The following is a 14,596-nucleotide window of genomic DNA, read 5'->3' as shown; positions in this document are numbered from 1 at the left end:
GTCAGTAGCACAAGAGGCTTATGTATAAGCATCCTTTGCTCTTCTGAGCATCACCATAAGGACGTCCTGGCTAGCATAGGCTCTCAGATTTTGAAACTTTTCTAAAAGAATTGACTAGTCAAAATCAATCACCAGTTAAATCATTTTTAAATTCAAAATCTTGTTTTAAAGTATTTGTTTTTGCAAAATCTCTATATTTAATGAAATATACCTCTATACTCGGAAATCAATCAAGACCATATATTCCAGAGTGTATGCAGTTGACTAATATTCCTTGAATCCTAAAGCATTAAAAAAAGCAACTGTTCATCAATCCAATCTAAACACCAAAAAATCATCCAAAAAGTGAGCACAATTATGAGGAAAATTTTGCTTTGTATATTTAATAGCATTTATCATGATTGAGTGGTCAACCCTGAATTAAATTTTTAAAGTATTCATTTCTGGGACTCCCCTGGAAGTCCTGTGGTTGAGGATCTGAGCTTCCTTTGCAGAGAGAGCAGGTTCAATCCCTACTTGGGGAACTAAGATCCCGCATGCCATGCAGCTAAAAAAACAAGAGAAAGAGAAAGAAAATTTCTTGAACTAAACAAAAAATGAAAATATAACATATAAACTTTAAGAATTTATGGAAAAAGTAGCAAATTTTTAAAAAGTAATCATTTTCCACAAACAAAGTGTCTTTAGGCTAAGTTCAGGATGGCATCTGTATGACCTTTGGTTGCTTCTAAACTCTTGGTCTAGAAAAAGTATTTCATGGAGAGTATAGTATTTTTAAATGATTTTATATTGCTTTAAATTTTCCCTATTTTAATACTAGCCAACATCTATGAAATTCATTTAGCTATTAGAGTTAATATTTTGATAACATACCATTTTCTTATAATGTCATCGATGAGCATCATATGATTATAATTGTATTTTAGAAATATCAATTGCTCCAAATAGTTCTTCCTTTGACATTTTGGTAGTGTTTCCTGGAGACATTCAGCAAAGATAAAGTCAGTATTTCATCCATGTTTTAGCCTTTTCCTGGTCTGCCTGTGAAGAAAAATATATCACAGCCATTTGAGGCTGGACAACTATTTTCATTTTATAAAAACTTCGCAATAGATTTTGTCTTTCAATGTCTGAGATTTATTGATATTGAATAAAGAAACATTCACATCTGATATAGTAATGTTAGCATTTCTTGATGGAATATTCAGTTGCTTAGTCTGATATTTTAATTGCTCTTATTAAAATGTATGGATTATTCAATTTGACCTTTGTGTTTACTAAACTTGTATTGTAATGGCCAACAGTGTACTAAATGAAATAACTTGCCTGGAATTGTAAAACATAGTCATTTAAATTAACTTCTCTTCAATATCCTAACATCCTTCCCAGGCTTCACTTTCAGCCTTACCTGCTAGGTTTATTTCCAAACTCAAACCTTCCCACCCCTGCCCCAGAGATCCACACTGAACTTGACCTTATATAGCTATCTTTGGGGCTTCTTTATCAACCGTAGCTACAGAAAAATGTTTGACAGGTTTTATTCTTCTGTTGCATCTGTAGTGCGTGCTCCTCTCTTGCCCTAAATCTTTACACTAATCCCTGATCTCTTCTCCTGCTTTCATAAGTTCATATGATGAACCTTATATGACATCCTATCACATATGATGATGATCAGGCACTTTCCCTTATATCTTGGTTATACCAGTATGTCCTCTCTTTCCTCCACCTCATGAAGGGAGTCATTACTCTTACTTCCTTCTTTAACCCTTGTAACTAACATAGCCCAGTGGATAAGTGTGCAATGTCTTCAATCAGTCCATCCGAGTTCATTTCTTGACACCATTCTTTCCAGGTGGTGATATTGGGTACATTATATAGCCTCCAAATGTCTCCATTTATCTATAAAGTGAGGATAATAAGAGTATCTACCTTATTAGACTATGATAAGATGGGCTAGTACGTGTAAAGTATTTAGAATAGTGCGTGGGACATGAGGCTCATGTACGAGTTAGATCTTGTTACTAACTGTTGTTCAGTTGCTAAGTCACGTCTGACTCTTTGTGATCTGCGGACTGCAGCACGCCAGGCTTCCCTGTCCTTCCCCATCTCCTAGAGTTTGCTCAGATTCATGTCCATTGAGTCAGTGACCTATCCCACCATCTCATCCTCTGCTGCCCTCTTCTTCTTTTGCCTTCAGTCTTTCCCAGCATCAGGGTCTTTTCCAATGACTCAGCTCTTCCTGAATTGTCAGTCCCATTACTTTCTTACATTTCCATTTGTTCTTTTTCCAATGGACTCTTCTTTGAGTGCAGAAACTTCAAAACACAAACTAAAATGAATACTTTTCCATCCTTTTCTTTCACGATGTTGCAAACCTAGTAATTTCAAGACTTTCTTTCCCTCAAAGGGGTCAGTAGCCATTATTTTCATCCCCCTCTTTAAACTCACTCTTTAATTCATTCTTGAAAACATTTTATCATTCTACTGCGATTTCTCTCTTAAGGGTAAACTGCTTGTCAACAAACTCAGCTGAATTTAACTAAGTCTTCTCTTTTATCCCTTGTCGCAGTTGACACTTGATTATTCACTCTTGGATCTCCGACCTCACTCTGCTGTTGGGGTAATATGGAAATTTCAACTCCCTCACTGTCCCTTCTTTATTTTCTTGGTGGACACTTCTTCTTCCTCTGTGTCTTGTCTCTAATTGCCTCACTTGACACGCACCCACTCACAGGCTTCTGGGATGATCTTAGCTGTACTGATGATCCTCAAATCCACATTTCCAATTCTGTTTTTCCTTTGAGATCCAGAATTATACCTTCAGCTGCTTACTTCTGATTTCCCCTAGGATGTCATGTTGTCACCTCAAGCTCATCATCTCATGTCACCTCAAACCAGTTCTGTTCTGGCTTCCCTACTTCTGTCATTAATACCACGATGCTCAGCCCCCAGACTTGAAACTTGATTTACCTATTATGCTTCTTCTGCTTTGTCATCATAGCTAGTCACTCACCAAGTTGCATGGATTCTTCTTATATCTGTCATGTTTTATCTCTTACTACTCTTTATTAGTATTCCACTTTGCTTAAGCTAATCTGCTATTTTCCTCCAGGTGTGCCTTGGGAATTTCTTGCTATTCAACTTGCTCACTCATTCTCCCCATATAAAAATACCTTCCTGCTTTTCATCTTACTTATGCAAATCATTTTCAAATTTCATGACCTAATCAAATGATCCCTCCTCCCTGTGAAGTTTCCCCCAGTATCAGCACTCAAAGTGGTATTTTTCTTTCAGTTTTTATAACCTTTGCCTGTGCCAAGGTATCTCGTGCATATTAAAGGTTATCATGTATTTATTTGTTGTGATTATTTTAGTGTCCACCTAGGACATGACATGCTTAATATGATATTTTTCACATTATAGGTAGAGCAACAAATATGTGCTAATGATGAACAAATACTAAAATGACCCAACTTATTCACTAGGAGCACAAGATGTTTGAATACAAATTTCAGATTATTTCTATTTTAGTGAAAGTAAAAGTGAAGTCGCTCAGTCGTGTCCGACTCTTTGCAACCCCATGGACGGTAATCTACCAGGCTCCGTGGTCCATGGGATTTTCTAGGCAAGAATACTGGAGTGGGCTGCCATTTCCTTCTCCAGGGGATCTTCCCAACCCAGGGATCGAACCCGGGTCTCCTGCATTGCAGACAGATGCTTTACCATCTGAGCCACTAGGGAAGCCCCATTTCTATTTTAAGCAGAAGCTAAATCTGAGTCAATTTAAAGGTTTATGGGTACATTCAGTACAATTTACCTCAATTAAGGATCTACCATTTTTGAGGGCTACCTCCGGTTTCCAGTGAGCTTATGGAGGGCCTTGAATGGAATGGTATGTGGAGGCAGGAGACCTCTGATCCTCCGCACCTGAACGTGGATGCTGGAATCCGCAGGGTGTCCGCAGTCCTGTCGGTCCATGACCATCAATCCTATAATGCGTTACTGCATCCTTCTTTCTTCACCTGCACAGCATGACCTCCTTGGCTCTAGGTCAGTACTCCTGAACCTCTATAGCATGCATTGGAAAACACTGTTAGTTACATGCTAGGAGCAGGTAGACGTGGAACCTGCTCATCTCAGAACCATCAGCTTAGAGCCCCCACATATTCTCCTCTCCTCTTTTGTTCATGCCTCCTTTGCCATAGGAACTCTGCAAGAGTCCATATTTGTGAATTTGCCTACTCTCTAAAATTCTGTTGTGACCTGCTAGTCAGTTTTAAAATTGTCTCTCATCTGGACTCATTTGGCCATTTTCCCCTCCATCTTGCAATGCATTTAAACATGTTTATCTGCAAAGCTAAAAACGACCCACTCACAGCACATCTTTTATGTTTAGGTCTAATGCTGTCCACCCTCTATTTGTGAGAATTCAGTTCATTTAGAAAGACTCCTCTTCTCTGGCCCCACTGACGCACTGCCCTGGGGTCTCAGCTACCTTCTTGACCCTCAGGTGAGAAAATCTACCTACCTCTAACGTGCATCTGTGGAAAGCTTATTGCTCTCCCAAACATCTATTTTCCAGCCTCTGCCTCATTTATTCTCTCTTCCACTCTCACAAGCATTTTAAGTCAACCCAGGATTCTAACTCTTGTGGCCCACTTTCATATTCCAGCTGAAGTTCTCGGCCTTGTGCGCTTTTTCCTCTTTTATTATCCCAACTACGTTTTTTGACCTTTCATTTAGCACAACCATAGGCTGTGTTGACAGGATGTTCTTTCTCATCTTTGTTTCTCCAGAGTCTCTGCTCTGCCAGTCTACACCAGCAACAAGCAAACGCATGCCAGAGATGATTAGAGCTGGGAGGAGACAGAACTAAGCCGTCACCATCAGATGGCTTTTCTCATCTGCTGGCAGGAGGAAGGCTGGGATTTCCTACTCTGGAAGGCTCTATTTACAGGGAAAGTTGGAGAGATTTTACAAGGGAGAATAAGATTTTTATAGACACAGAGACAGCTTTGAAGCCCCAGGAGAAAATTCACAGGCATTCTGTCATTTTAAAAAATTAGATTATTTAGGGGGCTGTGTGTATGACTGTCCAGCCATTTTATTTCACCTTCAGTTTTGTAAAAATTTTTGAGCCTTGTTTGTGACCACTTTCCATGTTATTTCTGGTCTGGTTTTGTCCGTGGAGGACTAAGTATAGCTGATTTGTTTACATACATGCCCTCCCATAGGTTCCTCTGCTGTTAAATTCTGTTTTGTATTTTCTATGCAAGGGCTGGTTCCAGCACTTTCAATTTGAATATTCCAGTGCTTATCTCTAGCATATCCTTTCTTCCACTATAGCTTTCCCTTCGGAGCAGGAGAGAGTTATTCATCATCTACCTCTTTTCTTCCCGTCTAGAACATTCTTCCCAGCCATGACTGAGGTGGGAGGTAGATTGGCTCCATGGCTGAGCAGCTAGAATTTGTCAAACTGAGTACATTGGAGATTTGTTTTCCCTGGATCCTTCAAGGAAAAAGTTCATGGCAGGAGCTGAGCTCTGCTGGAGTAAAGAGATAAGATGACCACATCTGTCATTCTTAGGGTCAAGGAGACTTCCCTGACTGCACATATGCGGAAAAGTTCCTTGGGGATCAAAAAAAAGAGGGACTGCTCTTCCATAATAGGCACTGTGAATCTCCCAGCGACCCCTGCCGTGGAATCCATCTTGGCTAAAGGATGCACTTGCTTGTCTGAGAGGGCCCTGGACCAGGTCAGATGTAGGAAACGAAGCAGGATGATTGGCTAGGGAAAACAAGGGCCAGGAGGAGCTGCCTGATATAAGTGATGTATGATAATGATAAAGATAAATGATGATGTAAGTATCTTCTTCCCCCTCTCATTCAGGAGGACGCCCGCACTCTTCTCTGGGTGTGTGTTTCTGCCTCGCCTCTGTCTTAAATAAATAAACTGCTTCTCTGCATGTCCTCCCATGCAGAGATGACTGAGCTGTGCCTCTCATCATCAGCTTTGTGCCTGTTTTTACAGCTCTGTATCCTTGAAAAGTCTTGTTTTCAAGAGGGACAAGAGCCAGAGTGGCTTTATTCCAGCCACTATTCCCTGGTGGACTACTGGTTAGGATTCCTGGTTTTCACCCAGGCTTCCCAGGTTTAGCTCTGGGGCAGGGAACTTTTAGGACCTCACTGCTCACTCCTGTCTCCCCAAGGTCATGACCACTCCCGCTCTCACTCCTGCTTCAGACCCCTGGGCTGCTGACACCATGGCTAGACAAAGATTTCCCACAGAGACAAGAAAGCATTAACCTCTCTGTGGGATAAACATTCATCTTTTTTATTTTTAAAGCATACTGATGTGTTTTCCATTTTAAAAAAATATTTCATTTTAAAAAGTTTTTAGAAAGTCAATATTTTACAGGTATATTAATGTAACAAACCATTTTAGTCAATAATATTTTTTAAATGATGTGATTTTAGTTATTTTTACTGAGCCTTCTCATTAGCAGAAGTGCCTTGACTTGATCAGTGGGTATGCTCCTGCTGCTGCTAAGTCACTTCAGTCGTGTCCGACTCTGTGCGACCCCATGGACTGCAGCCTACCAGGCTCCCCCGTTCCTGGGATTCTCCAGGCAAGAACCCTGGAGTGGGGTGCCATTGCCTGCTCCAGATCAGTGGGTGTACTTACAGTGAAAACCAGCTTAAGGTTGTCTTCAGACTCTGTAATGAAGACATCGGTTGCTGACAATTTTGTTGAATAAATGAATTGCTTTATGCTTATATTTGGAAAAGTAATTCAAACGTGTGCTTTAGTTTCTTACCTATAAAATAGCAATAAAAATAGAATCTCTAGCTTAGAATTGTTACCATGATCAACCGATACATGCAGCTTTCACATTTCACCTTAAGTACACAGTTTTATATGTTTTCAGCATGCTGCCTATTTATAGAATTCTGGTGCTGGAGTAAAGAAACAATCCATCAGTGTAGCTAGTAGGACATTACTCTCATCTAAAATTGACTTTTTCCTTTTATTACAATCTATTCAGTACTTTTACCCTTCCAAATTTATTCACATACGTATTCTGGCTCATTTTAATTTTTCACTTTGCTTTCCTTCTTCCCCTTGGTAGCTACACTATTGTTGCTAGTATATTTTCTTTCAAAATTGCATTATTATTTTGTGTATTTATAATTAAATTTATATAGATGCTATTGTGCCACATGCTTTGCTCTTTTCCTGTGGGTTTCTTTTTTTCTTAGCTGTAATACGGTATTGGGATTGGTTCCAAAACTTTTGCTCTCAGAGATCACCTCGGCTGATTGTATTGGAATTACCTAAAGATCTTAGAAAAATGTAGATTAATGGGACTCAGTTGAAACTTCTAAACTCAGAACTTCCACTGAATTGAGTGATCGTAAAGTTTCTGCTCCACTGAAAATTTTATGCTTCTTCTATGATAGCAACATTTTCCTCTTTTGCTTTTTAAATTCTGTAATGATTCAACAAGAAAATGAACTTCAATATGAAAAATAACTTTAGAAAGAAAACCTGTTTATACTGACATTTTTGCAAGTGTTTGATTATAATTGATTTTTTCTCATAACCTCTAGTAAGTTAAAGGAAACACAACTGTTAAATAGTGTATATACTAACATAAGTCACAGAATTTTTCTTCTAATTAGAGTAGGTTGTAAAATATAAGGTTGAGTTCTTAGTCAAAATTGTCCCCATGAGCTTGTAACATTTACAGTTGGATTGAGTGTTTATATATCCAGTATTCTTGGACTTATTGAATCCAAGGTACAAATATTTTTTCCCAGTGCGCTACTTCAATTATTAAAAGTCATTTCTCTTTGAAAAAAAAAAATAACACAACTGCCAACATGCAGTTTTTTATAATTTAATTCTTTTAAAAAATAAAAGTGCCTTTTTCATAAAAAGAGATTTTAAAATATAGCAATGCTTTATATTAGAATTACATTTTTGCTAAGAAAGATGAAGCATTTTACTTGAAATGTATTTTATCCTTATGATATGTCAAAAGAATATTTACTGATCCATCTTTATTAGGCTGTTTTCCAAGCAGCTGCTGATATTGTAGATTAAGAATAAAAAGGAAATATAACTTGTCTGTGATGAAAAAGTGAGACTTCAGTGAGCAAAAAGGAGGTGTTTTCAGCTCAATTCCATCCATTATTTGTCTTCTTTATATAAAGGATCACTCCACTTACAATAAGCCAAGGGTGAGATGTCTATTATTAATAGAATAGTGAAAAATTTACCTAGAAGATGGATTATGAATAAGAAGTGTATAGTATTAGAAATAGGAGGGGGAAAAAAACACCAATTGTAATTGTCAACTCTTTGGTGCCATTAGATTCTGTTGACTTTTGTTCTCGTATTATGGATTATTGGGGGATTGGCACAAGAGTGTGAATGAGGTAGGAAGACGAAGGAAGGAAAGAAACTTTTACATACAGGATGAGTCAGGGGCACAGGCTTTAGCCTTCTTCGCAGATACGACTATCCCTTCTTTCCTCTTGGATATTTCACCCTATAAATGTTGACTTTTCTCATTTGTTTCTTTTTCCCCAGTTTCATCTCCTATATCTTAATTTTTGAATTTAATTCATTAGTAAAATTTATATTTTTACCATGGGATTGAGAATATCTTAACTGGCATAATCATTGCATAGCTACTCAGAGAACTGACCCTGGGAATCTATAGAAATTCAATAATTTAAAATATTAATATTAAAGGCATATTTCCAACATGCATTAAATATTTTAGTAGCTCCACTGAAATGAGGTTTTTTTTCCTGAAGTTTCTTTTGATCTTTTAACAGAAATCAATCAACAGAAATTAAAGCAGATTATGGCTCAGCTGGAGAAGGGAAAAATTAAAGTAATTCTATCTTTTACCAACTGATTCAAAGACTGAGGGGGCTTTGAAATAAAAACTTGCTTTTCTAATGTAAGCTCTAAATATTTAGATCTAAAGATGTAAAAAATCTTTTATGAATACATTTCAAGAATAAAGCAGCATTCCTTTGAGATAAGTAGTTTACAATTGGGCATAGCTTTAGAAGGAGAAAATGAACCCTAAGTTATGTGATTGGGTTCAAGGTTACAAAATCCTTGTCCAACTTCTAGCCTAATTCCCCAAGAATAAAAAAGAGCACAGACCTTGAAACTTTTTTTTATTATAACACAAAGTCTGAGAACCCTCGAGTCTGGCAGTTGACAAAGTGTGCTGTATTCATTTCATAAAGATATATTGAGTAGCTCTTATTTGTAAAGCACTGTGTCTGTGCTGCTCATGCATTGGGAAGCAAGGGCCTTTGTCAGGCACCTCTTTTCTATTTGGTGAAACACAAAAATTAAACAAGCAAAAAAAAAAAATCATTATAAATGATCATTGTGACAGCTGCCACACAGATGACAAGTAGTTACGAGTGCATAGAACAGTGGTCCTGATCCCGTCTGATGAATCGGGGAATATTTAGTGAGGAATGATTTTTCATCTAAGCTTCATAAAGAAAATTGGGTCCAATCTGGACATCCAAGCAGAGGGAACAGTGTGGGATGGTTTCCAGGTGGGAAAGAAAAGAAATAAGGAAAATTCGAGAAAATGAAAGCAGCCCAGAGTGTTGAGGAAACCGCTGGAATTCAGAAATATGGTTTGAAGTTAGCAAGAGGTAATACTGCCAGACAGCTCTGCCTCCTGTGCGGGGGCTCATCTGAAATTGTGAGACGAGGTGTCTCCAAGATTCTCTGTGAAAGGAACTGATATTTACAAAACATAGACTATAGGCTGCTTCCCTTATAGACAGTATTTTATTTAAAATTGAAAACAATTGTAAAGTAGATTTTATCCCCTTTATTTTACATATGAAAAACCAAGGCTCAGAAAGTATAAATGATGTGTACAGGAGTCCACAGAATTAGCTTAACAGCTGGTACTTGACTAGTTTTTCTTAAGGAATTTCCACCCCCCCCCCCACATACACACAATAATCTGTCAGAGAAGCCGCATTACCATGTTCTTGGATGCCTCTGCTCTGGAACCACAGGCTTTCTTTTAGTTATATGGCGGGATGTAGATGTCAGGACAGGAACTAAGTAACCACCAAGACCTCCTGACTTCCTTCAGTTTCTGGACGAGGAAACTGAGGACTAAAGATGGCTGTGTGACATACCCGTGGGTTGGCGTGAGTGATTGCTGGAGGCTGGGTTCATCATGAACCACGTACACTCTTCATATTTTATCCCAGGCTCCAACCTTCTTAGGCAGCCACAGTTCCAAAGTTAAAGGCTGAGAGAGCCGCTGTTTTCCTAAAACTGACAAAAATTCACAGAGGTAGGAAATGGCAACCCACTCCAGTGTTCTTGCCTGGAGAGTCCCAGGGACAAGGGAGCCTGGTGGGCTGCTGTCTCTGGGGTCGCACAGAGTCGGACACGACTGAAGTGACTTAGCAGTAGCAGTAGCAGTAGCCACAGCTACCTCAGTGAAAAAGTCACCTTGACTATTGGAAGCAAAACCTCTTTTTATCCTCCCCATTAATAACGTCTGTTTGAGTTCTTTCTACATAATGAGAAATACTTCTGTCTGAATAAACGAAGGTAATTTATTTTCTATCATCAGGAAGATAAACCGTGTTGCTCAATTCTAAAATTTCTCTGACAACTTTTGGAGTTAATGGGAATTGGATAACTATTAAGATTCTGTAGAAGAGAAAACCTTTGAGGTGGGTGGAATAGGAGGAAAAGCTCTATAAACTCAAAATTGGTTTTTAATGTTTTGATATTGTTCAGGAAACTAAAACCTGTTTGCCTGTGCCAAATTGTCTTTGAAATGGATTCATTTGTATAATATGTTCATAAAGGATTTCCTGTTTAAAATGGCTCAATGCAAATTAATTGGACTTTTAACATTAAAACAAAGAATGCCAATGAGTAGTTGGTGGTTCTGAAAAAGAATTAATCAGTCAGTATTTTGCTGGGTTCTCCACTAGAGGGCAGAAAGAACAACTCAACACTATAGAAGCCTAACGACAGGCTGGCATTTAAAACCAGACGTGTGTTGGGTTATCTCATTGTCAGTTATCACTTAAAAATGTACTTAATATAGTCACAAGAAATTGACTTGTACATTTCTTTCAGGGAATGAAGAATAATCCGTTTATCTCTCTCTCTGTCTATAAACTCATGTGCTGATACCTAACTGAAGGTTTTTATTATAACACTTTTAATAAAATCACCATGAAAATAATTTGCTGATTCTAAAGAGATGTGCAGTAGAAGGCAGGTTGGATGGAATTCTTAGCAAAGAAAAGGATATTTGGAGAAAGATTCATTTCACAACTCTTGTAAAATAACATACCAGCCCCTTAGAATTGATGAACCATGTTTCTATGTTGTAGGCATTCATTTGGACCTTGTTCAGATGGAGACACTAAGGAAAAATGAGCCTTCTGCTTTTCACAGCACTCAGCTGCCACCTGCCCCATCCCCATTGCATGGTGTCTTAGACCAGTTTCCTTAGCAGTGGAGCCTGAGATAGGGGTTCGGAGTTTGTGATCTGCTGCGGATGTGGTTCTCCACAAAAGCATCCCGTAAGGGAGAGTGTATATCATGATGGGGAAGGGCAGGGAGAAGAGCACGAATGATCTCAGACAGTCTAGCCATAGCCTAGTTCACAGGGAGAGGGCTGTGGGCCATAAATTGCAAGGTCATCCGCCCTTGAGGCAGAGGAGCTGCCCTTGGATACCCCTCATCTGTCATCACTGGCTGTGGACTTCGCTGTGCATAGAGGATCGAGGAACTCAGTATTTGGACCCCCTTCTCAGCAGAGGGCAACGGTCTGTAGGAGGAGGCAGCTGTGGGCTCTGAAGTAAATGAAATCCCTGATGGAGGCATTTATCTTCATACTGGGTCTTTAAAATATATGTATTTTTCCTTTTTGTGTGTGTGTGTATATATATATATGTTCAATACATATATATGTGTCTAAAAGAGAGTTAAATATGTATTCTTAAAAGACATTTAAGAAAAAGAGCAGCATTAAAAGGTTAGTTAAACAGCTATCTTATATATGAGATTGATCTCTATGAAATTGTATTATTCAACAGTTCTTGACTTAGAAGAACGTTAGCTTACCAGTTTCACATTGTTCAACCTAATTGTTGGTCTCATCCTTTAATTTGCTTTGTTATCCTTTTATTTACTCCATGTAACAAAAGCCATATATGAAAATGGCATTTATACAATCAAGTAGTCTCATGTTGAAACTTAAGGGAAAATTTTTCCTGTATTGCTTCCTGTTGCTTAATGTGACTGCTATTTTTTTTCTTTTTTTTCTTTTACTAAAATTTGACCATAAACTTGTTTCTGATTGCTAAATTTGTTGACGTCTACCCATGTATGACTGATTGAAGTACAATTAGACACTTGATTAACAGTCATCAAATAACGATGCTCATTTGCCCTCACATGGTCCATATATCCTGTGATTCAAATAGAAATCTCTTTTGTGGAAGAAAGATATTTCAGTGGATTAGACCTCTCCTCAGGTTATTTCAAAGTATTTATTTAGCTCCCACTGGACACTGAAACACTTTCTTAACTTTTGAGATACCCTAGCTGTGTGTAAGTTCACTCCCAAAGTATTACAAGTCAACCACTGGGACATTTTAAGACTTTGGGACTATAGGATTAGGAATGTGTGTTTCTTATGGTTCTATTTTCTTGTTCAGTGTTTGTTTTTTTAATCAGTACATAATTTTTTTTGCCCCTTACAAAAATCTTTTTCTTAAATTCCATTTCAAAGATAATAAGCTGTTCTTCTAGTTTTATTTCGGCTCATCTTGGACAGTAGATCTTTTCCTCTTTTCTAACTTTTATATGTCTCCTTTGTGTATGTTTTTTATTAAGTGGATATTCTCCCTCCTGATTTTTTATTTTAACATGAGAGACTTCTCTTTGTGTCTTAGATTATCTTGTTACATGACATTAATTCTGTCGTATTATTTTACATTTTTCATCACTATAATTTTGTGTCTCTTCTTCCCAGTTTTCCATCCAAAAGACATGAATTTATTAGTTTAGAATTTATCCATCCTGCTTTGTTGTTACGATGTCCTTGGCTTGAGACTCACCTTCACTTTTATACACCCCTGTCAGTATCCATGTTTTATTTGCTCACTTGGCTCCTTTCGTTGTCTTTCATCATGTGGATACCATTCAATTCTAGATCTCTATTCCTGGCATGTGTTGGTTATCATTTTTCTCTTTCTTCCATAGTTCTTTTGTGGCTTTTTAATGGCAATGATATACTTATCAGGGTGTTTTACTTTTCTGTATTTCTTGCTGCCTCCTTCTGTTTTTATTACTTGAGTCCTGGATGCAAGCAAGTTTCAAGGTAGGTCTTTATTTGGCAAATATTCTGAGGCCTTGTATGGCTGAGAATATAGTTTATGCTTTTGTATTTATATGACATTTTAACACTGTCTCAAATGCTAGGTGATAAAAATCTTGGACAAAGTTGGAAGCATTTTTACCCTGACTTTCAAAAGATCTCATTCATGCTTTGAAATGGCTGAAACCTACTAACATAACTAAACACAGATTTTTCCATGGGCTTCTTAGCAACCAGTAAATACTCCACCTATTTTATGATTTGATATTTAGATAAAGAACTATCATAGTATGAAGTTGTGGTTCTAGCAGGAACATCGGAAAAGAAGACAGAATCTCTAGAGGGGAGATCTTAGATTACAACAAGGCTCAGGGATGCAAGGCTGTGGGAATCAGGAATGACTTCCAATTGAGACCAAGCTGCAGGGCCTGGCCGGATGACAGAGTTGGGGAGGGCCTGGTGTGGGGCAGGGAGCATGGGGGTACTGAAAGCTCAAAGGCGTATAGCAGATGCAATGAGTGTTAGGAGGTGCTGACATCATTCCTGAAAGGTGAGTTGAAAGAATGAACAGGGAGATGTGGGGATGGAGAACCAGAATCCAAGCTCAGGGAGGTGGGGCTGGCAGGTACCATGCAGGAGGCAGCCTTTTGCTTGACCTGTAGACTCACCGTCCTCAGCTCATCTGCCTCCCAGCCATTTACACGTCAGTTCCCTCAAGGAGGTGGCTGGGAGCATCGTGTTAGGAGAGAGCAGAGAGGGATCAGGTCAGGGCCTCTGGAGGGGACGGGGGTATGGATTAACATCATCACAATCATGCCTATTCTTCCTCTTCAAAACCACTTCCAAATTTTTGTCCTATGCCAATTGACATCCGTTGACACACTCCTGGGTTCTGGGATAAATTCCTTGCAACTTGGGAACAGCTAGTTACAATTTAGGAATAGCTGGGTTGGAGCTAAGGCAGGACAGGAATTGTGTGTCACATTGGAATAAAATGGCTAATACCCCTTCTAGTCTATAGAAGAGAGAGAATGGGGGAGAAAAATGCCACTAACATTATCTGTTGTGAAGGAGACATTTGGTTTATGATTGTACTAGAGTGAGTGTGAGATACTGAGAACAATGGAAAAGGGTGCTTTGCCTGTAGTACTAAGCAACTAATTGTGCCCTTAAAGGAT

At 38.5% G+C, this 14,596-nt stretch overlaps 1 protein-coding gene across 50 annotated transcripts in view; it reads left to right on the top strand.

The window, feature by feature from the left end:
* Positions 1–14,596, top strand: part of MLIP (muscular LMNA interacting protein) — a 288,723-nt gene that overhangs the window by 255,002 nt on the left and 19,125 nt on the right. The window lies entirely within an intron of this gene.

This window comes from Bos grunniens, chromosome 23 (genome assembly GCF_055505025.1).
Source record: "Bos grunniens cultivar Pamir isolate PY7600 chromosome 23, Bosgru_T2T1.0, whole genome shotgun sequence".
Classification (NCBI taxonomy): Eukaryota; Metazoa; Chordata; class Mammalia; order Artiodactyla; family Bovidae; genus Bos; species Bos grunniens.
This window is presented reverse-complemented; position numbering and strand designations above follow the sequence as displayed.